The following is a 23453-nucleotide window of genomic DNA, read 5'->3' as shown; positions in this document are numbered from 1 at the left end:
CCACCTCCGGCATATGGGACCGGTGCCCTACTCCTTGAGCCACAGGCACCACCCAATACTTCTGTGTTTTTAAAAATATTTTTATTGAAATACTTTTAAACTTACAAGAAAGTTTCAAGTATAGTACCAAGACATTGACACCTGCAGGACAGCAAGGAGAGCTTGGCGGACCCACCCAGACTGCAGTCAAAACTATTTAAAACAGACACCCGTGTAAAGCCTCTGCAAATGGTCCTGAGAGCAAAACAGCAAATGAAGAGACAGCCAGTCTATGGGGCTGGGGCACAAGTCTGTAGGAGGATCCCTTGAACTGGGGAGTTTCAGACCAGCTTGAACAAGAGCAAGACTTGGTCTCTACTAAAAACAGAAAAATTAGCTGGGAGTTGTGGAGGGTGCTTGTAATCCAGCTACTTGGGAGGCTGAGGCAGGAGGATCACCTGAGCCCAGGAGACTGAGGTTGCTGTGAGATAGGCTGAGGCCATAGCACTCTAGCCTGGGCAACAGAGTGAGACTATCTCAAAAAAAAGCCCCTATGTTACTTGAACCAAACCCACTTCCTTCCTCTTTTCAGCACTGCAAGACAGGCCTCCACTCTCAACTGCTGCAACCAATAACTCTGAGGCTTCCCTCCTTCAGCCAGAGATGCAAGATGTCAACATTTCCTGACTGAAGTCAACATTTCCAGGCTGATGTCAAGTCTGGATTGGTTGAGAGGTGAACAAATCACTTCTTCCTACCAGCCACCAGATGTGAAAGGGAAGCTCTGCTTTGGAGTGGAGTGCTGCAGCACAAGAAGAGGCTTTAGGTCTCTTTCTTCATTACTTCACCCAATGTTCACCTCCAACTTTTTTTTTTCTTTTTTTAGAAAGCCTCACTTTGTCACCCTTTTTAGAGTGCTATGGTATCATAGCTCACAGCAACCTCAAACTCTTGGGCTGAAGTGATTCTCTTGCCTCAGCCTCCCAAGTGGCTGGGACTACAAGCACCCAACACAACGCTCAGCTATTTTTTGTTTTTCAAAGACAGGATCTGGTAGTGCCTGTAGCTCAGTGGGTAGGGCGCCCGCCACATACACCAGGGCTGGAGGGTCCAAACCTGACCTGGGCCAAATAAGGGCGGTGCCTGTGGCTCAGTGAGCAGGGCGCCGGCCCGGTATACTGAGGGTGGCGGGTTCAAACCCAGCCCCAGCCAAACTGCAAAAAAATAGCTGGGCGTTATGGCGGGTGCCTGTAGTCCCAGCTACTTGGGAGGCTGAGGCAGGAGAATCGCCTAAGCCCAGGAGTTGGAGGTTGCTGTGAGCTGTGTGACGGCAGGGCACTCTACTAAGGGCAATAAAGTGAAACTCTGTTTCTACAGAAAAAAAAAAAAACAAAAAAAACAATGACAATTGCCTGTAGTCCCAGCTACTAGGGAGTCTGAGGCAAGAGAATCACTTAAGCCCAAGAGTTTGAGTTTGCTGTGAGCTGTGATGCCACAACGCTCTATCCAGGGCAACAGCTTCACAAAAAAAAAAAAGAAAAGACAGGGTCTCACCCTGGCTCAGTCTGGTCTCAAACCTGAGCTGAGGCCATCCACCCACCTTAGCCTCCCAGAGGGTTAGGATTACAGGCACAGGTGTGAGCCACTGCACCAGGCCCTACTTTTACTTTTTACTCTACTTTCTAGGATGTTTTCTCTATTTGCCAACCCTTTTTTTTTTTTTTTGAGACAGAGCTCAAGCTATCCACTAACTTCAGCCTCCCAGAGTGCTAGGATTATAGGTGTGAGCCACTGCATCTGGCCTTTTTTTCTTTTTCTTTGAGACAGAGTCTCACTTTGTTGCCCTGGAGTTGAGTGCTGTGGCATCATAGCTCACAGCAACATTAAACTCTTGGGCTCCAGCGATCCTCCTACCTCAGCCTCCTGAGTAGCTGGGACTACAGGCACCTGCCGCAACACCTGGCTATTTTTTGGCGACAGGGCTTTTGCTCAGACTAGTCTTGAACTCCTGAGTTTAAGCAATCAACCCGCCTCGGCCTCCCAGAGTTCGAGGATTACAGGCATGAGCCACCACACCCAAGCCCTTGCAACCCTTTCATTGAAATTTTCTGTTTTGGGGCGGCACCTGTGGCTCAAAGGGATAGGGTGCCAGTCCCATATGCTGGAGGTGGTGGGTTCAAACCCAGCCTCGGCCAAAAAAAAAAGAAATTTTCTGTTTTGTTTTGCCTTATTTTAGAGTAAGAATTACATTGAAGTTATACCTTCATTTTAAAAAGCTGATTTTGAAAGGCATTCAGTGAAGTACACAAAACATAATAAACATACTTTTTTTTTTTTTTTTTTTTGAGACAGAGTCTCACTTTATGGCCCTCAGTAGAGTGCCGTGGCATCACACAGCTCACAGCAACCTCCAACTCCTGGGCTTAAGCGATTCTCTTGCCTCAGCCTCCCGAGTAGCTAGGACAACAGGCACCCGCCACAACGCCCGGCTATTTTTTGGTTGCAGTTCAGCCAGGGCCGGGTTTGAACCCACCACCCTTGGTATATGGGGCCAGCGCCTTACCGACTGAGCCACAGGCGCCGCCCAACTTTTTTATTTTTTTGAAACAGTCTCAAGCTGTCACCCTGTGTGGAGTGCTGTGGCATTATAGCTCACAGCAACCTCCAACTCTTGGGCTCAAGTAATCCTCTTGCCTCAGTTTTTCTATTTTTTTCTTTTGAGACAGAGTCTCACTATGTCACCCTCTGTAGAGTGCTGTCTCATCGCATCTCACAGCAACCTCAAACTATTGGGCTTAAGTAATTCCCTTGCCTCAGCGTTCCGAGTAGCTGGGACTACAGGTGCCCACCACAACACCTGGCTATTTGTGGCTTGCAGTTATCATTGTTGTTTAGCAGGCCTGCAGGCTTGAACCCGCCAGCCTCTGGTGTATGTGGCTGGCACCCTACTCACTGAGCTACAGGTGCCGAGCCAGTTTATATATATATATATATATATTTTTTTTTTTTTTTTTTGTAGAGACAGAGTCTCACTTTACTGCCCTCGGTAGAGTGCCGTGGTGTCACACGGCTCACAGCAACCTCCAGCTCTTGGGCTTATGTGATTCTCTTGCCTCAGCCTCCCGAGCAGCTGGGACTACAGGCGCCCGCCACAACGCCCGGCTATTTTTTTGTTGTTGCAGTTTGGCCGGGGCTGTGTTTGAACCCACCACCCTCGACACGTGGGGCCGGCACCCTACTCACTGAGCCACAGGCACCGCCACAGTTTTTATATTTTTAGTAGAGACAGGGTCTTGCTTTTTTTTGCTCAGGCTGGTCTCAAACTTGTGAGCTCAAGCTATCCACCTGCCTTGGCCTCCCAGAGTGCTAGGATTACAGGCATGAACCACTGTGCCCGGCCCATAATAAACACACTTTAATGAAGAAGCTGGGCGTTGTGGCAGACACCTGTAGTCCTAGCTACTTGGGAGGCTGAGGCAAGAGGATTACTCAAGCCCAAGACTTTGAGATTTCTGTGAGCTATGCTACCATAACAACTCCAAGGCAACAGAGTAAAACTCTGTCTAAAAAAAAAAAAAAAAAAGCATAAACCAAACACCATAAAACCACCATCCAAGACACAAAATAGAAACATCTCAGTGTGTTCCTGTGTGCCCCTCCCTGATCATAACCCACTTCCTACCCCTAGAGATAATTACTGCCTAACTTTGAAGATAATGATTTCCTTGACTTTGTTTATAAATTTTACCATTTACCTATGCATCTCAGCATAGCTTAGCTTTGACTATTTTGTTGCTGCTGTTGTTGTTTGTTTTTGAGACAGTCTCACTCTGTGGCCCTGGCTAGAGTGCAGTGGTGTCATCATAGCTCATTGCAACTTCAAAATCCTGGGTGTGAGCAATCCTCCTGCCTCAGCCTCCCTAGTGGGTGGGACTACAGGACCATGCTTGGCTAATTTTTATATTTTTAGTAGATATGGGGCCTTGCTCTTATTTAGGCTGGTGTCAAACACCTGAACTCAAGTGATGTTCCTTCCTTGGCCTCCCAGAGTTACAGGCTTGAGCCACTGCCCTCATCTGGCTATGAATGTATTTTTTTTGGTTGTTTTCTTTTTTTTTTTTTTTATTGTTGGGAATTCATTGAGGGTACAATAAGCCAGGTTACACTGATTGCAACTGTTAGGCAAAGTCCCTCTTGCAATCATGTCTTGCCCCGATTGTTTTTTTTTTTTTGAGACAGAGTCTAACTATATGACCCTCGGTAGACTGCCCTGGCATCACAGCTCACAGCAACCTCAAACTCCTGGGCTTAAGTGATTCTCTTGTCTCAGCCTCCCGAGAAGCTGGGACTACAGGCACCTGCCACAGCGCCTGGCTGTTTTTTTGCTGCAGTTGTCATTGTTGTTAGCTGGTCCACGCCGGGTTCGAACCTGCCAGCCTCGGTTTGTATGGCTGGCACCATAACCACTGTCCTACGGGCGCCGAGCCAAGGTTATGACTGTTTTTGAACTTTATGTGAATGGAAACTATATTCTTTTTTTTTTTTTTTTGCAGTTTCTGGCCAGGGCTGGGTTTGAACTCACCACCTCTGGCATATGGGGCCGGCGCCCTAGCCCTTTGAGCCACAGGTGTCGCCCGGAAACTATATTCTTTTATGTCTTAGCTTTCTATGCTCACCTTCATAAGGCTTACTGTGTTATATATTTGTATAATATTTAATTGATTTCCATTACTAAATATATGAAATTCTTAGTAACCTTGGTGTAACCAAAGATTTCTTAAGACAATAAAAAGCATCAATCATAAAAGAAAACTTTTATAAATTGGTCTTAACCAAAACATTAAAATCTGGGCCAGGGTTGGTAGCTCAACCCTGTAATCCTAGCATTTGGAGAGGCTGACACAGAAGGATCTCCTAAAGGCAGAAGTTTGAGATCTACCTGAGCAACATAGTGAAACCCACTCTTTACAAAAAAATTTCAAAATTAGCTGGGCGTGGTGGTGCACACCTGTAACCCCAGGTGCTACTTGGGAGGCTGAAGTGGGAGTTTCTCCTGAGGCCAAGAGTCTGAGACCAGGCTGAGCAACATAGCAGAAACCTATCTTTACAAAAAGTTCAAATAAAAAAAATAAATAAGTAGGTGTGGTGTCACAAACTGTAGGCCTCCGTCCTTGGGAGGCTAAAGTGAGAGAATTACCAGAAGTTGGAGATGGAAATTACATTGAGCTATGATCGTGCCACTGCACTCCAGCCTGGGCAATAGAGCAAGAGCCTGTCTCAAAAAAAAAAAAAAACAATGTAAATCTTCTTTACAAAAGACCACTGTTTGCAAAATGAAAAAGGCAAGCCAGGCTTGGCGCCTGTGGCTCAAGCGGCTAAGGCACCAGCCACATACACCTGAGCTGACGGATTTAAATCCAGCCTGGGCCCACCAAATAACAATGATAGCTGCAACCAAAAAAAAATAGCCAGGCATTCTGGTGGTCACCTGTAGTCCCAGCTACTTGGGAGGCGAAGGAAGGAGAATAGCTTGAGCCCAGGAGTTGGAGGTTGCTGTGAGCTGTGATGCCACAGCACTCTACCCAGGGCAACAGCTTGAGGCTCTGTCTTAAAAAAAAGAAGAAGAAGAAAAGAAAAAGGCAAGCCAAAAACAAAGGGAAGATATTTGCAATATATATCTCACAGTGGGCATAAAACTAAAATATATATAAAGAATTCTTGGCCAGGTGAAGTGGCTCACACCTATAATCCTAAGCACTCTAGGAGGCTGAGGCAGAAGGGTCATTTGAGCTCAGGAGTTCCAAACCAGCCTAATGAAGAGAAAGACCCTGTCTCTACTAAAAATAGAAAAGTTAGCCAAACATCAGGTGCAGTGGCTCAGGCTATAATACTAGCAATTTTGCCTCATCTGCCACATTCACCTGACTTCTAGCCAAATGATTACCACTCCTTCAAGCATCTCCATAACTTTTTGCAAGAAAATACTTCCATAACCAAGAGGATGTAGATTCCAAGAGTTCATGGCATGGATTTTTTACACTATAGGAAGAAACAAACTTATATCTTCTTGGTAATACTGTGTTGATTGTAATGGATCCTATTTAGATTAATAAAGATGTCTTTGACTCTAGTTGTAATGATTTAAATTCAAGGTCTAGTCTGGGCATGGTTGTTGGGGTGCCTAACTGCCTCCTGGGAGCAGATGTCATCTTTGCACTACCCAGGCAGGTCACCCTCCCCTTTCAATAAACCTGTCCTGAACATCTCCACAGTGGCCTCGTCTCTGGGTGCCACCGTTTACACCTTTCAGTGGTAGCTCATGACTGTAATCCTAGCACTCTGAGAGGCCAAGGCAGGTAGATTGCTTGAGCTCAGGAATTCAAGACCAGCCTGAGCAAGAGCAAGACCTTGTCTCTACTAAAAATAGAAAAAATTAGCCGGGCACCATGGCAGGTGCCTGTAGTTCCAGCTAATGGTGAGGCTGAGGCAAGAGGATCCTTTAAACTCAAGAGTTTGGGGGTGGCGCCTGTGGCTCAGTGAGTAGGGCGCCAGCCCCATATGCCGAAGGTGGTAGGTTCAAACCCAACCCCGGCCAAACTGCAACAAAAACAAAAAAATAGCCGGGCGTTGTGGTGGGCGCCAGTAGTCCCAGCTGCTCGGGAGGCTGAGGCAAGAGAATCGCATAAGCCCAAGTGTTAGAGGTTGCTGTGAGCCGTGTGACGCCACGGCACTCTACCCGAGGGCGGTACAGTGAGACTCTGTCTCTACAAAAAAAAAAAAACTCAAGAGTTTGAGGTTGCTGTGAGCTATGATGACACCATAGCCCTGTACCCAGGGTGACAGAATGAGACTCTGTCTCAAAAAAATAAAATAAACAGGCTCAGCACCTGTAGCTCAGTGAGTAGGGTGCCGGCCACATACACCGAAAGTGGCAGGTTCAAGCCCAGCCCGGGCCTGCTAAACAACAATGACAACCGCAACCAAAAAATAGCCAGGCATTGTGGTGGGCGCCTGTAGTCCCAGCTACTCAGGAGGCTGAGGCAAGAGAATTGCTTAAGCCCAAGAGTTGGAGGTTGCTGTGAACTGTGACACCATAGCACTTTACCCAGGGCAACAGCTTGAGACTCTGTCTCAAAAAACAAACAAAAAACAGACAAACAAAAGTAGATTGGAAGCTCTGAGCTCCTGAGTGGATCTAATCCATTCTGAGCATCACAATGGAAGATCCTGGTTCACTGTAATCTCAAACTCCTAGGTTCATGAGATCCTCCTGCCTCAGCCTCCTGATTATTTCCTTGGGGAACCTCCAAGATCAGTTTTTGCATTTTTCTTTTTAAATTGATCACATGTAGCAGAGATGACTCTTCTTATCTCCTGCCTGCAGAGGAAAGGCCTGTCTGCCAGGGCTTCCAGCGTGTGTAGGGGAAAGATTGATGATGTTTCTTAATTAGAAGGCACCCCTTATCTTAGTCAGGCACTCTTGACCTCTCTTCCTTCTTCCTTTATTTATAGGACCCCACTCTCTCCAGACTTACCTCCCACTTTTCTGATCATCCTTTCTCAGTCTCTCTGTAGACCTTAATTCCATTATCTGCCTTGAAACACTGGGTCTGTCCTTGACTTGCTTCTCTTTGCCAACCAGAATTTCACCATCTTTTTCTTTTCAGTGACAATACATCTTTAGCTGTGTTTCTCTAGTTCCTGCATCCATCTGGTCTCTGCCATGGTCCGTTAGAGTTTTGTCTGTTGTCTTCCTTACAAAGCTCCAAAGGAATGTGTTGAGTAGAGAGTCTGACAGAGAAAGGTAGTCAAGGTCAGGAGAGAAAAATCATCTGAGCCTAAAAACCACCAGCTAGTTCAACAATGTTGCAGACTTGGAGGAAGATGCTGACACTGATGGAGAACAAGCCTAAGAGGAGATGTGACATCTCTGAGTCACACTGCTGGTGCTCCTTCTTTGTGATGACCTACTTTAATTCTGCACTGAGCAAAGGAGCTCTTTCCCAAAACAAAATAAATGCTTGGACACTCTGGCTTTTCTTCTTTTATTTTCTCAAATTTATTTTCCTTCTTTACTTTTATTTATTTATTTATTTATTTATTTATATTTTTTTGAGACAGAGCCTCAAGCTGTCACCCTGGATAGAGTGCCATGGCATTATAGCTCATAGCAACCTCCAGCTCCTGGGTTCAAGCGATTCTCCTGCCTCCGCCTCCCAAGTAGCTGGGACTACAGGCGCCCACCACAACACCGGCTATTTTTTGGTTATAGTTGTCATTGTTGTTTGGCAGGCCCAGGCTGGATTCGAACCCGCCAGCTTAGGTGCATGTGACTGATGCCTTAGCTGTTTGAGCCACAGGCGCCAAGCCCTTTCTTTACTTTTAGATAGAGTTTTGCTCCATCACCTAGGCTGGAATACAGTGGCATGATCACAACTCACCGCAGCCTTGAACTCCTGAGCTTAAGTGATCCTCCTGAGTAGCTGGACTACAGGCATGCACCACCACACCCAAATACTTTTTTTCTTAATTTTTTAGAAACAGGGTCTTGATAATTTGCCAAGCCTGGTCTCAAACTCCTGGGCTCAAGTGATCCTCCTGCTTCAGCCTCCAAAAATGCTGGAATTACAAGCATAAGCTACCACACCTGGCCTTTCTTTTTTTTTTTTTTGTAGAGACAGAGTCTCACTTTATGGCTCTCAGTAGAGTGCCGTGGCCTCACACAGCTCACAGCAACCTCCAACTCCTGGGCTTAAGCGATTCTCTTGCCTCAGCCTCCCAAGTAGCTGGGACTACAGGCGCCCGCCACAATGCCCGGCTATTTTTTTTTTTTTTTTTTTTTTTTTGTGGTTGCAGTTTGGCCGGGGCCGGGTTTGAACCCGCCACTCTCGGTATATTGGGCCGGCGCCTTACCGACTGAGCCACAGGCGCCACCCATAGCCTTTCTTTTATTATAAACATTTCTATAGTGAAATGTTTGGGAAGAAAATATTGTGCTACATTGTACCCCTTGATTGCACTAATGTACACAGCTATGATTTAACAATAAAAAAAAAGAAAATATTGTGCTAAATTAAAGAAGCTAGACATAGGCTCAGCACCTGTAGCTCAGTGGCTAGGGGGGCAGCCACATATACCAGAGCTGGCATGTTCGAATCCAGCCTGAGTCTGCCAAACAACAATGACAACTACAACCAAAAAATAAAAAAAAATTGCCGGGCATTGTGGTGGGCCCTATAGTCCCAGCTGCTTGGGAGGCTGAGGCAAGAGCATCACTTAAGCCCAAGAGTTTGAGGTTACTATGAGAGGTGGCACCATGGCACTCTACTGAGGGCGGCAAAATGAGACTCTGTTCAAAAAGTAAAAAAAAAAAGGAGCCAGACATAAAAAGGTGAACACTGCTTCAGTACCTGACAGTGAAGTTAAAAATAGGGCTGTTTTTCCATGACTCAGGACACATGGGAGAGTCTCTCATGTATACATCCCCTCCTGGGGCCTAAGAAGTTACTTTGAAGAGCTCCCATTTGAAAGCATGCAAGAAGTGGTAGCTACTATTACATTTTAAACTCGCCCCCACCCCCCGCCCCGAGATAGGAAGGCACTCTGTCACCCAGGCTAGAGTGCAGTGGTGTAAACATAGCTCGCTATAACTTCAAAATCCTGGGTTCAAGTGATCCTCCTGCCTCAGCCTCCCAAGTAGTTGATACTACAGGTATCCACCACTATGCCCGGCTAATGTTTTTTAAAATTTTAATTAATTTTTCTTTTTTAGAAACAGAGTCTTGTTATATTGTCCAGGCTGGTCTCAGACTCCTGCCTCAGCTCCACAAAGTGCTGGGATTACAGGCATGAGCCACTGTGGCCTGGCCTTTAGGCAAATTAATATGTGCTTTATACACATCATTTCTTTTTTTTTTTATACACAATCATTTCATATAATCCTCCCATAGAGACCAGTGTCCTCATACTGCTAATGGAAAAACTAAGGCTCAGAGAAGCTAAATAATTAGGTAACCAGATTTTAAACTCATACAGGCAATAATTAGCAGCATTTGGGTTCAAATCCATGGAGTCTAATTCTAGAGCCCATGCTATAGGGCAGTGATTTTCAACCAGTGTGCCATGAGAGGATCTTAGGTATGCCATGAAATTTTTTAAAGATCATTAATTATTTTTTAAATACGTTCAAAGCATAGTAAGTATACTCTTTTTCTTTTTCTTTTTGAGACAGAGTTTCACTATGTCACCCTCGGTGGAGTGCTGTGACGTCACAGCTCACAGCAACCTCAAACTCTTGGGCTTAACCAATTCTCTTGCCTCAGCCTCCCTAATAGCTGGGACTACAGGTGCCCGCCACAATGCCCAGCTATTTTTTTGTTGCAGTTGTCCTTGTTGTTTAGCTGGCCCGGGCCAGGTTCAAACCTGCCAGCCTTGGCGTATGTGGCCGGCGCCTTACGCATTGAGCTACAGGCGCCACTCAGGAATAACTTTTTAACTTGAACACCCTGAGATTTGTGAAAGAATCGCTATGTTGCATGTATGTCTCTCATTTTTCAGTAGACTAAGGACAATTTTATTACATATCAGCCTCTGTCCTTAACTTGAAAACCACTATTTTAGATCACCTAACCTCTATCACCACCTCCGATCCACCCCATTGCAAGCAAAAGCCTGTTATGACTGTCAGTGGAACCATCATAATGGAGTCAACTGAGCCCTACCTCGCATACTCTCTGATTCGTACCACTTCAACACATACCACTGTGACTTCCATATCCACTTCTTTGCCTGAGGGCTTTTCCTGGCCCACATTGGGAGCCTACATTGTCTTCTCATTTGGCAGGACAGTAGGGGCAGGCATTTAGCTCTGTACCCCTGTACCATCCCTGGCCCTGGCCCCAGCGGCCCTCAAACAATGAACTGTGTACTCCAATCTGCAAGTCCACATTCCATTCTCATCCTCCTATAATCAGCCACCTCTTGGACTTAAGGATGTACATCCTCACAATACAGAGTATCAAATCAGGGAAGAGACTAATACAGGCCCCCGTAGGAGTCTCAGGGCTTTTGGGTACCCAGAGAGGATACTAGACACAGTATCTCTGTGTGGGCATATCCTCTTGGCCTCATAGATTTATTCCACCTCTCTGATCTTTCTCACCACCTGAGGGAAGGGCACAGCTCCAGAAGAGATGGGTGGGACAGGGCCCTTCTATCAGGGCCAACTGCAGGGTCCCCAGTAGGCTGGGTTTAAGGGAAGTATTGAGTAAGCCTCTCTGTCCTTCTTTCTCCATACTTAGCAAAGAACCAATGAATGCTTGGGCTTTCATCAAATCCAGTGATCATCAATCTTGGCTGCACATTAGACTCTCCCAGAGGAGCCTTAAAAAATCTCAAGTGACCACCTACTATCCCGACTAATTAAATCAGAATCTCAGACAGTTTGGACTCAGGGATTAGTAGGATCTTTCTTCCTTCCTTCCTTCCTTTTTTTCTTCCTTTCCTTCCTTTCTTTCTTTCTTTCTTTTTTTTTTTTTTTGGTGAGACAGAGTTCTACCCTATGCCCTGAGCAGAGTGCAATGGCATCGTAGCTCAGTGCAACCTCAGATTCTTGCTGCCTCAGCCTCCAAAGCCACTGGGATTACAGGAGCCCACTGCAGTGCCTGGCTAGGATTTTCTATTGTTTTCATGAGTCAGAGTCTCACTCTAGCTCAGACAAGCCTTGAACTCCTGAACTCGAGCAATCCTCCCACCTCAGCCTCCCACAGTGTTGGGATTACAGGAGTGAACCACCACATCCAGCTTTTTTTTTTCTTTTCTTTTTTTGAGACAGAGCCTCAAGCTGTCACCCTGGGTAGAGTGCTGTGACATCATAGCTCACAGCAACCTCCAACTCCTGGGCTCAAGCGATTCTTCTGTCTCTGCCTCCCAGGTAGCTGGGATTATAGGTGCCCACCACAACGTCCAGCTATTTTTTGGTTGCAGCTCTCATTGTTGTTTGGCGGGCCCGGGCTGGATTCGAACCCACTAGCTCAGGTGTATGTGGCTGGCACCTTAGCCACTTGAGCCACAGGTGCCAAGCCTTTTTTTCTTTTTGAGACAGAGTCTTACTCTGCTGCCCCTGGCTAGAGTGCTCCAGTGTCATCAATTCAGAACAACCTCAAACTCCTGATCTCAAGCTATCTATCCTCTTGGCCTCAGCTTTTCAAGTAGCTGGGATTATAGGCGCCTGCCACAACTCCCTGCTAGTTTTTCTATTTTTAATAGAGATGGAGGTCTCACTCTTGCTTAGTCTGGTCTCACTTTTTTTTTTTTTGAGACAGAGTCTCACCCCTAGGTAGAGTGCCATGGCATCACAGCAACCTCAGACTCTTGGGTTTAAGCAATTCTCTTGTCTCAGCCTCCCAAGTAGCTAGGATTACAGGCACCCACCACAACATCTGGCTATTTTTTGTTGCAGTTGTCATTGTTGTTTAGCTGGCCCTGTCTGGGTTCGAACCCACCAACTTCATTGTATGTGGCTGGTGCCGGAACCACTGTGTTAGGGGCGCCACACCTGGTCTCACTCTTGCTCAGGCTTGTCCTGAACTCCTGAGCTCAAGCAATCCTCCAGCCTCAGTCTCCCAGAGTTCTACAGGCATGAGCTACAAATGTTCAGCTCTATTTCCTAGGCACAAACAAACAAAAGAAAACCTCCCCAGTCTGAATCTTGCCTACACAAGAATCTTGTCCTGGCTCAGCCTCTCAGAGTGCTAGGATTACAGGCAGGAGCCACCTCACTCCATACGAAGAACACATTGTTTTTTTGTTTGCTTTTTTTTTTTTAGAGACAGAGTCTCACTTTCTCACCCTCGGTAAAGCGCTGTGGCGTCACAGCTCACAGCAACCTCCAACTCCTGGGTTTAGGTGATTCTCTTACCTCAGCCTCCCAAGTACCTGGGACTCCTGCCACAACGCCCAGCTATTTTTGTTGTTGTTGTTGTTGCAGTTTGGCCAGGGCTGGATTTGAACCCACCACCCTTGGTATATGGGGCCAGTGCCCTACTCACTGAGCCACAGGCACCGCCCTTGTTTGTTTTTTTAATGTAGACGTTTCTAATTTATTGAGAATTGAACTATTTTAGTTTTTGGCCATGGCCAGGATTGAACCCACCACCTCCTCTGGTATACAGGGCCGGCACCCTACTCCTTGAGCCACAGGCACCACCCCAAAGAATACATTGTTGAGAAAAATACAGAGAACACCTCATTCTAATATGGCTGCATTTCTGCAGAAGTTGAGTACAGATTTGTACCATCAGACTTCATAAACAAATCAAAATGCAGAAATTGAGCGTGGTGGCTCAAGACTGTAATCCTAGCACTCTGGGAGGCTGAGGCAGGTGGATTGTCTGAGCTCACAGGTTCCAGACCAGCCTGAACAAGAGCAAGACCCGTCTTTAAAAATAGCCGGGTGTTCTGGCAGGCATCTGCAATCCCAGCTACTCAGGAGGCTGAGGCAAGAGAATCACTTAAGCCCAGGAGTTCGAGGTTGCTGTGAGCTGTGACGCCACAGCACTCTACCAGGGGTGACAAAGTGAGACTGTCTCAAAAAAAAAAAAAAAAAAAGATGCAGAAATTAGTAATTAAGTCATTTCCAAAAATATATCTGGCACTATTATATAAGGGTTAAGAGTACTGACTGGAACTAGTTCTGAGTTTAAATTCTGGCTCTTCCTCTCACTAGCTGTGTGACTTTGGGCAGGTTTCTTTTATGTGCTTTAGTTTTCTCATCCGAAAAAAGGGAATAATAGTCCTAACCTTACAGAATTATTATACCAATTAAATTAATCTTTAGAATATACCTGGCCAAAAAAAAGACTATACCTGGTATAGAGTAGGTAGGTGCTAAATAAATTAACTACTGTGTACCAGACATTGATCTAGCTTCTGAGAATATAGTGGGCATAAAAGGCAGAGGTCCTACACACAGGGCTTAGAAGTTGTCTTAACAACTTCCATTACACCTCTTCTTACATCATCCTACCTCCCCCAGTTAGGTGCAAAGGAGCAAATGAATTAAAAAATAAATTTCTTTTTTTTTTTTTTTTTGGTTTTTGGCCAGGGCTGGGTTTGAACCCACCACCTCCGGCATATGGGACCGGCGCCCTACTCCTTGAGCCACAGGCGCCGCCCCTAAAAAATAAATTTCTATTAAATCAAGAGGCTAGGCCGGGCGTGGTGGCTCACGCCTGTAGTCCTAGCACTGTGGGAGGCCAAGGCGGGTGGATTCTCTGAGCTCGGAGGTTCGAGACCAGCATAAGCCGGAGTGAGACAGGGTGAAACCCCGTCTCTACCAAAAAAAAAAAAAAAGCCGGGTGTTGTGGAGGGCACCTGTAATCCCAGCTACTTGGGAGGCAAAGGGCAAGAGACTCACTAAAGGAAGAAAGAAAAAAAAAAAGCAAATAAAAAAAAAATTCAAACTAAGAAGAGTAAAAGCCAGCTGAAACTGAAAGCAAAATTAAAAAAAAAAAAAGAAGGGCCGCGCCTGTGGCTCAGTGAGTAGGGCGCTGGCCCCATATGCTGAGGGTGGCGGGTTCAAACCCAGCCCCGGCCAAACTGCAACAAAAAAATAGCCGGGCATTGTGGCAGGCGCCTGTGGTCCCAGCTGCTCGGGAGGCTGAGGCAAGAGAATCGCGTAAGCCCAAGAGTTAGAGGTTGCTGTGAGCTGTGTGATGCCACGGCACTCTACCTGAGGGTGGTATGTGAGACTCTGTCTCTACCAAAAAAAAAAAAAACTTAAAAAAAATATCAAGAGGCTAGGCTGGGTGCCTGTAGCTCAAGCGCTAAGGTGCCAGCCACATAAACCAGAGCTGGATTTGGGTTCAAATCCAGCTCAGGCCTGCTAAACAACAATGACAACTACAACCAAAAAATAGCCAGGCACTGTGGCAGGCACCTGTAGTCCCAGCTACTTGGGAGGCTGAGGCAAGAGAATCACTTAAGCCCAGGCGTTGGAGGTTGCTGTGAGCTATGACACCATGGCACTCTACCCCAGGGCAACAGCTTGGGGTTCTGTCTCAAAAAAAGAAAAAAAAAATCAAGAGGATATGCTATAATATCTATTCATTTAGCAAACATTTTTGAATTTCTAAGAAATAGAATTCTTGTCCTCAAGGAATTCCTGAGGACATGCAGATGTAAAACTCTCTTTGAATAATGCAATATTATACATGCATTTGTATGAAGTTATACATATTTTATTGACAATACATATGAGCTAATGCTTTGTTTATCAGGAAATAATTTTTAGTCAACAACCTAGCCAAGAGCTAGGAAGTAAAAAGGAGGCATTTGAGAGCACAAAAAAATGTGTTACAAAATTAATTCAGTTTATTTATAAGATCTTTGGAGTCTAGTTATTTTTATCACAAATGTTAACAAGTTCATTTATTTGGCTGGTTTCCTAGATTATTAGGAGCTGAGAATTAGAAAAGGAGTTTCCGGAGCTGAATCAGGAGCAAGAAGGGACAGCTGGCTGTATATGAAGCAAAAGAATATGTGATGAAAATGACAGAAAAAGCAACTGGAGTCACTTAGTGTCTGGGCATCTCTGTGTCATGGACCAGTGCAGTAACAGATGCTTTCGATCATAGTGTGACTTGTAAAAAGGTCAAAGAACGTTCTATGCATGCTGTTTCAAGAGGAAGAAAAATATTTCATACATTTTAGGAGGCTTTTTATGAAAGATAATTCAAATATAAAAAAAGATATTTTAATTCTTAGAGAGTTGTTTCCTGCAATATATTAACTTAATTGACGATACAAATAACTGGAAAAATATTGCCTTTGATTATTATTTATGCATAATAATGCTAAATTATTTATTTATTTATTTTGAAACAGAGTCTCACTATGTCGCCCTTGGTAAAGTGCCGCAGTGTCACAGCTCACAGCAACCTCAAACTCTTGGGCTTAAGCGATTCTCTTGCCTCAGCCTCCCAAGTAGTTGGGACTACAGGTGCCCGCCACAATGCCCGGCTACTTTTTGGTTGTAGTTGTCATTGTTGTTTGGCGGGCCTGGGCTAGGTTTGAACCTGCTAGCTCCAGTGAATGTGGCTGGTGCCCTAGCCACTGAGCTACAGGCACCGAGCCATGAATTCTGTAAGAAGAACAACTCATGTATTTAATAAATATATAATTAAAATGCTGTATTTAGGTTAAATATGAGAACAAAAGGAAGACTTTGGACTGGGAGTCATTCAGGAAGGAAGATTAGAGACCAATGCTGGGTCTAAAAATTGAGCAAGAGCATGATTGTTTCAAGGTTGAGTGAGAGGAGATGATGGTGTAAGTGAAGCAATTATTATTGTTGAAATTGTTAAAAAATGCAGCAGAGTAAATTCCTACTTGATCAACTTATTATGAATTTTTATAGCCCTTGCTGGATTAGAAAATAAGTTTGAAAAATATGCTTCGTATATAATTATTTTGAGTCTATCATGCATTTATCCAGTAACATTCATTGAGTACTTTTTGTCATGGATTATTCTAGGTGCTAAGTGTAGCTCCAAGAACAGTGTAGCTCTACCATCGAAGAGGTCCTAGAATGTAGACTACTAACAGATAACAGAAAGAACTGGCTAGACTGGGCTTGGTGGCTCAGGCCTGCAATCCTAGCACTCTAAGAGACTGAGGCAGATGAATCACCTAAGCTCAGGAGTTTAAGACCGTCTTGAGCAAGAGCAAGAGTTTGTCTCTACTAAAAATAGAAAAACCAGGTGGGCGTTGTAGGGGTGCCTATCGTTCCAACTATGTGGGAGGCTGAGGCAAGAGGTTCTCTTGAGCCCAAGAGTATGAGGTTGCTATAAGCTATGACATCACGGTACTCTACCCAGCGTTACAGAGTGAGACTCTGTCTTGAAAAAAATTGTATGCTTATTAATCATTGTGTAAGTAATAAAATCATAGTATGGTGTAGCAGGAAAAAACATGGGCTGTGAGCTAAAAGATCTGAGTGCAAATTTTTTTGTTTTTTGAGATAGAGTCTCACTTTGTTGCCCTCAGTAGAGTGCTGTGGTATCATAGCTCACAGCAACCTCCAATTCTTGGGCTCAAGGGATTCTTTTGCCTCAGCCTCCAAATAGCTGAGACTATGTGCGCCTGCCACAATGCCCAGCTTTTTTTTTTTTTTTTTAGAGACAGAGTCACACTTTGTTGCCCTCGGTAGAGTGCTATGGCATATCACAGCTCACAGGAACCTCCAACTCCTGGGCTTAGGCAATTCTCTTGCCTCAGCCTCCCGAGTAGCTGGGACTACAGGCGCCCGCCACAACGCCCAGCTATTTTTTTGTTGCAGTTCGCCGGGGTCAGATTTGAACCTGCCACCCTTGTGGCAGCGCCCTACTCACTCAGGCACAGGCACTGCCCTCAACACCCATTCTTAACCCATGTTGGCTGATGTAGCAGAATACCATAGGCTGGGTAGCTTATGAGCAATAGAAATTTATTTCTCAGGCGGTGCCTGTGGCTCAGTCGGTAGGGCGCCGACCCCATATACCGAGGGTGGCAGGTTCAAACCCGGCCCCTGCTGAACTGCAACCAAAAAATAGCCGGGCGTTGTGGCAGGTGCCTGTAGTCCCAGCTACTCAGGAGGCTGAGGCAAGAGAATCGCTTAAGCCCAGGAGTTGGAGGTTGCTGTGAGCTGTGTGAGGCCACGGCACTCTACCGAGGGCCATAAAGTGAGACTCTGTCTCTACAAAAAAAAAAAGAAATTTATTTCTCACAGTTTTGGAATTGGGAAGTTCAAGAACAAGACACTTTGGCCTACCAGAATGCTAGGATTATAGGCAAGAGCCACCATTCCTGGCCCATTTGTTTATTTTTATCCTTCTTTACTAATCTTCAAGATCCACCTGGACAAGGACTATGACTCATTTGATTGTCATTGTATATTCAGAATTAGCACAATGTCTGGCACTCATAGGTCCCTGTATTAGTTGGATAACATTCACTACTTTAACAAAGTAACACCCCAAATGCAGTAGCTAACACCATACAAGTTAATTTTGTCATCACTTATCAATGACAAAATTAATAACTCTTCAATGTGGTGTTTCTGGTAGGCAGCTTTCTTCCATGTAGTGATTTTAGGAACTGTTGATTCTTCCTACATTGGCTTCACCATTCACAGGGTTCTTGTTATCTTCATCATTGAGAGAGCAGACAAGGAAAGAGTGTGAAAAGGGCGTACCGGCTTCTTAAAAGCCTTGTCCCAAGAATGATACACTCCACTTCCACTCGAATTCCATAGAGAAAATTAGACACTTACTCACAATGCAATGCCAGGTATAGTAGGGGTGGAAAAACATAAACCCTGGGTTGGCAGCCACTTCCTAAGGGTGATTCTATAATATGGAAAGGGGGCAGATTTTAGTGGACAGCTAACCATCTCTGCCAGAGTGCTTGAACACTTGTGGAATGAATATCCCCCCAATTTTGCCAGCATATGAAGTTTAGTGTCCATTCCATTCTAGACTCTTTGTTTTGAGACAGTCTCAAGCTGTTGCCCTGGGTAGAGTGCCGTGGTGTCACAGTTCACATCAACCTCAAACTCTTGGGCTTAAGTGATTGTCTTGACTCAGCCTCCCAAGTAGCTGGGACTATAGGTGCCCAGCACAACACCCGGCTATTTTTTGTTGTTGTTGTTGTTGTTGCAATGATCATATGTTAGACTCTTAAATGAATGAGACCAACCCTAACACATGAGATCCAGCCTTAGGCTGTCACTAGCTTTCATCCAGATAACCTGCCATTTACAGACCAGAGTTGTTCTATATCTTTTCTTTGCCCTCTTGGCTTGATGATCCCTTTGAATTCCAATCTATGCTCATGTCCTTGCATCAGTTTACTTACACAATCTGTTTGGCAAGGATTATCTGGCTTTGACTCTCAGCACTGTCTCTAGACATGGTTTGCTAAATGCCTCTACCCCAGATCTGACAACCTATACCACATAGGACAAACACCATTCCTGCCCCCTTTCCTGGGAAAAATTTTCAGAAACAATTTAAATTTTTTGACCATATGGCCAAATTCTAGATAATATTGAAATACACCTGGTTGCCATGAAAGTTTCATCAAGTTGACAATTTCAGTTGTATTTGTTATGGAAAACTGGAGCTTGAATTGAAATATGTCCTCAAATGAAATAGGACTTATGAGAAATATTCGTATTCTTTTTTTGCTGTTGCTTCTTTTTTTTTCTTTTTTGTAGAGACAGAGTCTCACTTTATGGCCCTCGGTAGAGTGCCGTGGCATCATACAGCTCACAGCAACCTCCAACTCCTGGGCTTAAGCGATTCTCTTGCCTCAGCCTCCCAGGTAGCTGGGACTACAGGCACCCGCCACAACACCCAGCTATTTTTTGGTTGCAGTTTGGCCGGGGCCGGGTTTGAACCCACCACCCTCGGTATATGGGGCCGGCGCCCTACCGACTGAGCCACAGGCGCCGCCCTCTTCTTCTTCTTTTTTTTTTTTTGAGATAGAGTCTCACTTTGTTGCTGCCCGGTAGAATGCCCTGGCATCACAGCTCACAGCAACCCCAAACTCTTGGGCTCAGGCAATTCTCTTGCCTCAGTCTCCCAAGTAGCTGAGACTACAGGCACCCGACACAATGCCTAGGCATTTTTAGAGATGGGGTGTTGCTCTAGCTCAGGCTGGTCTCGAACCTGTGAGCTCAGGCAATCCGCTCACTTCAGCCTCCCAGAGTGCTGGGATTACAGGCATGAGCCCCCCACCCCCGCACACCTGGCCTTTTGCTCTTTTTTTTTTCTTCTTTTAGAAATACTAGCTTTATAGCAAGGCACTTTTATATAAATTGAGTTATCAGCTATTTTCTTTTCTTTTCTTTTCTCTTCCTACCTTCCTTCCTTCCTTCCTTTCTTTCCAGCGGACCCTACTCCTTTGAGCCACAGGCGCTGCCCCCCTGCCCCCCCTAATTTTTTTTGACACAGAGTCTCACTTTGTCACCCTTGGTAGAGTGCCACAGCATTGTGACTCATAGCAACCTTGTGCTCTTGAGCTAAAGTGATCCTCCTGCCTCAGTCTTCTGACTAGCTGGGACTACAGGTGCCTGCCACAACACCTATTTCTCTTTTTTTAGAGACAGGGTCTCACTGTTGCTCAGGCTGGTCTCGAACTCCTGAAATTAAGCAATCCATCTGCCTCAGCCTCCCTGAGTGCTAGGATTACAGGCATGAGCCACTGTGCCTGGCATCACAGCTATTTTCTTTCTTCCTTTCTTTTTTTTTTTTTTTTTTGTAGAGACAGTCTCACTTTATGGCCCTCGGTAGAGTGCCGTGGCATCACACAGCTCACAGCAACCTCCAACTCCTGGGCTTAAGCGATTCTCTTGCCTCAGCCTCCTGAGTAGCTGGGACTACAGGCGCCCGCCACAATGCCCGGCTATTTTTTGGTTGTAGTTCAGCTGGGGCCGGGTTTGAACCCACCACCCTCGGTATATGGGGCCGGCGCCTTACCAACTGAGCCACAGGCGCCGCCCACACAGCTATTTTCTTTTCTTTCTTTTTTTTTTTTTAGAGACAGAGTCGCACTTTATCATCCTCAGTAGTGTGCTGTGGTGTCACAGCAACCTCCAACTCCTGAGCTTAGGCAATTTTCCTGCCTCAGTAAGCCCAATTTTCCTCCTGGGCTTACTCAATTTTCCTGAGTAGCTGGGACCACAGGCACCAGACACAATGCCCTGCTATTTTTTTTGTTTCAGTTTGGCCGGGGCTGGGTTCCAACCCGCCACCCTTGGTATATGGGGCCGGCGTCCCACTCACTGAAACACAGGCGCTGCCCATCACAGTTATTTTTAAGGGAGGCTAAGGTCAACAAAGTCCTGGAACACAGCAATATTTTTATTTTAGTGAACATCTGGACCCACCATGTGGTGGTAAGGAAAGAGTGAGAAAATAAAGTTGAAAGTACCTGGTCTTAGTCTCATGGAGTCTCGTGGAGTTGTCTTACAGGCAAGACAACAGTAAAGTAAAATAGAATGAGATAAAGTTTAAGTCAGGTATAAGCATCATGCAGAGGGCTTGAAGAAATGGGACTTACTACATTAGTGGCAAGAACTATGTTCCAATAAGTCAGACAAGGAGTGAAAAAAATACTGAAAAATAACCTGTAACTACAACCAGTTTCCTTCCTTCCTTCCTTCCTTCCTTCCTTCCTTCCTTCCTTCCTTCCTTAATTCCTTCCTTCCTTCTTTTTTGAGACAGAGTGTCACTTTGTCACCCTCGGTAGAGTGCTGTGGCGTCATAGCTCACAGCAACCTCAAACTCTTGGGCTCAAGTGATTCTGTTGCCTCAGCCTCCTGAGTAGCTAAAACTACAGGAACCCACCACAATGCCCGGCTATTTTTAGAGATGGGGGTCTCACTCTGGCTTTAGGCTGGTCTGAAACTCCAGAGCCCAAGCAATTCACCTGCCTCAGCCTCCTAGAGTGCTAGGATTACAGGTGTGAGGCACTGTGCCCCGCCCATTTTTCTTCTTTTTAACCATCAACTGTGGTTGGAGTTGGAACTCTATGGTGTTGAAGCTAAGTCGATGTGGTTCCTGGCTTGGCAAGAAGATGCCTTAACATCTTTCATGGCCTACAACCCATAGGACCCTGAGCACAGAAGAGAATCCTTCCTGTTAATCTACATGACCGAGGCAGCTCCACCTCCTGAAGAACACAATCAGGTCACGTCTCATATAGCCCAGTATGCCATACTAACCCACTACCTTCTCAGCAAAGGTTGCATATGTGAGCCACTTTGTTACTTTAGATTTTGGAATTATACATTTTGGTATGCACTTTAATATCTTTAACAAGAATACTCAGTTGACCTTAAAGGGTAGTGGAGTGATGTGCTATATATAAAGCAAGTATAGTAATACTTGTAGGTAGATTAAAATAATGCATAAATTGGATGAGATTATCTAGTTTTATCTAGATCAGTGGTTCTCAACCTTCCTAATGCTACAGCCCTTTAATACAATTCATGACCCACAGGTTGAGAACCGCTGATCCAGATGGAGATTTCTTTTCTTTTCTTTTTTTTTGAGACAGAATCTCATTTTGTCGCCCTCAGTAGAGTGCTGTGACGTCACAGCTCACAGCAACCTCAAATTCTTGGGCTTAAGTGATTCTCTTGCTTCAGCCTCCCAAGAAGCTGGGACTACAGGTGCCTGCCACAATGCCCAGCTATTTTTTTGTTGTAATTGTCATTGTTTGGCAGGCCCGGACTGGGTTCAAACCCTTCAGTGCCCTAGCCACTGAGCTATAGGCACCAAGCCTAGATGGAGATTTCTGATTTAAAAGAGAAGGGTAGTGTGCATAGATAGAGGAGGGACATATTATGAAACTTTCAAAGCCAACTGATTGTGCTTTTATTCCCTCTGTAAGCATTTTTTTTTTTTTGGAGACAGTCTCGATAGAGTGCCCTGGCATCATAGCGCACTGCAACCTCAGACTCTTGGGCTAAAGCGATTCTCCCCTCAGCTTCCCAAGTAGCTGAGATTACAGGTGCCTGCCACAATGTCTGGCTATTTTTAGAGATGAGTTTCATGCTTGCTTGGGCTGACCTTGAATGCCAAAGCTCAAGCAATCCACCCACCTTAACCTCCCAGAGTGCTAAGATTACAGGCGTGAGCCACTGTCCCCAGCTTAGCCTTTTTTAAGAATATAAGAGCATATTTAATATTAGGGAGAGGGGAAATAGTGGGAGGAAGAGATGAGAAAGTGGGAGAGAATAGAACAGAGAGCAGGGAGTGAGAGAGGGGCAGATGGGGGCAGGGGAGAGAAAAGGAGCAAGCCAGAAAGTTGTGCTGGCATTCCAAGGAAAGATGGGAAGAATGCCAGCCTTCTGATAGTATTTTATTTCTTTCTTTACATGATCACTTTTGATGATCAATTAAAAGAAGACTCTACAGCCCACCCTAGATACTGATTTAATGCTGGGTGCAGTGGTTTATGCCTGGGAGGCTGAGGCAGGAGGTTATCTCCTAAGGCCTGGAAGCAAAGAGTTTGAATCCAGCCTGGGTAACATAGTGAGACTCTAATTGTTTTTTGGAGGTAGGATCCCCCTCTATTGCCCAGGCTAGAGTTCCCGGGCATTGCCTAGCTCACAGCAATCTTGAAGTCCTGGCTTGAAGTGATCCTCCTGCCTCAGCTCCCAAGTACCTGGGACCACAGGCACCTCCCACACCACCTGGCTAATTTTTCTTACTTTTTTTAGTAGAGACATGGTCTAGTTCTTGCTCAGGCTGGTCTTGAGCTCCTGAGCTCAAGGGATCCTCTTACCTAGGCCTCCTAGAGTGCTAGGATTACAGGCGTGAGCCACCTCTCCAGCCTAAAATGTTTTTTTTTTTTTTTTAAATAAATAAATTTAGATTTCTGGAAAAAAAAATGTGTGGATGGTAAAATATACAAAATGTCAGTGG

The sequence above is a fragment of the Nycticebus coucang genome, chromosome 7, assembly GCF_027406575.1.
Source record: "Nycticebus coucang isolate mNycCou1 chromosome 7, mNycCou1.pri, whole genome shotgun sequence".
Lineage (NCBI taxonomy): Eukaryota > Metazoa > Chordata > Mammalia > Primates > Lorisidae > Nycticebus > Nycticebus coucang.
The sequence above is the reverse complement of the archived record's forward strand: the minus strand, read 5'-3'. Positions refer to the sequence as shown.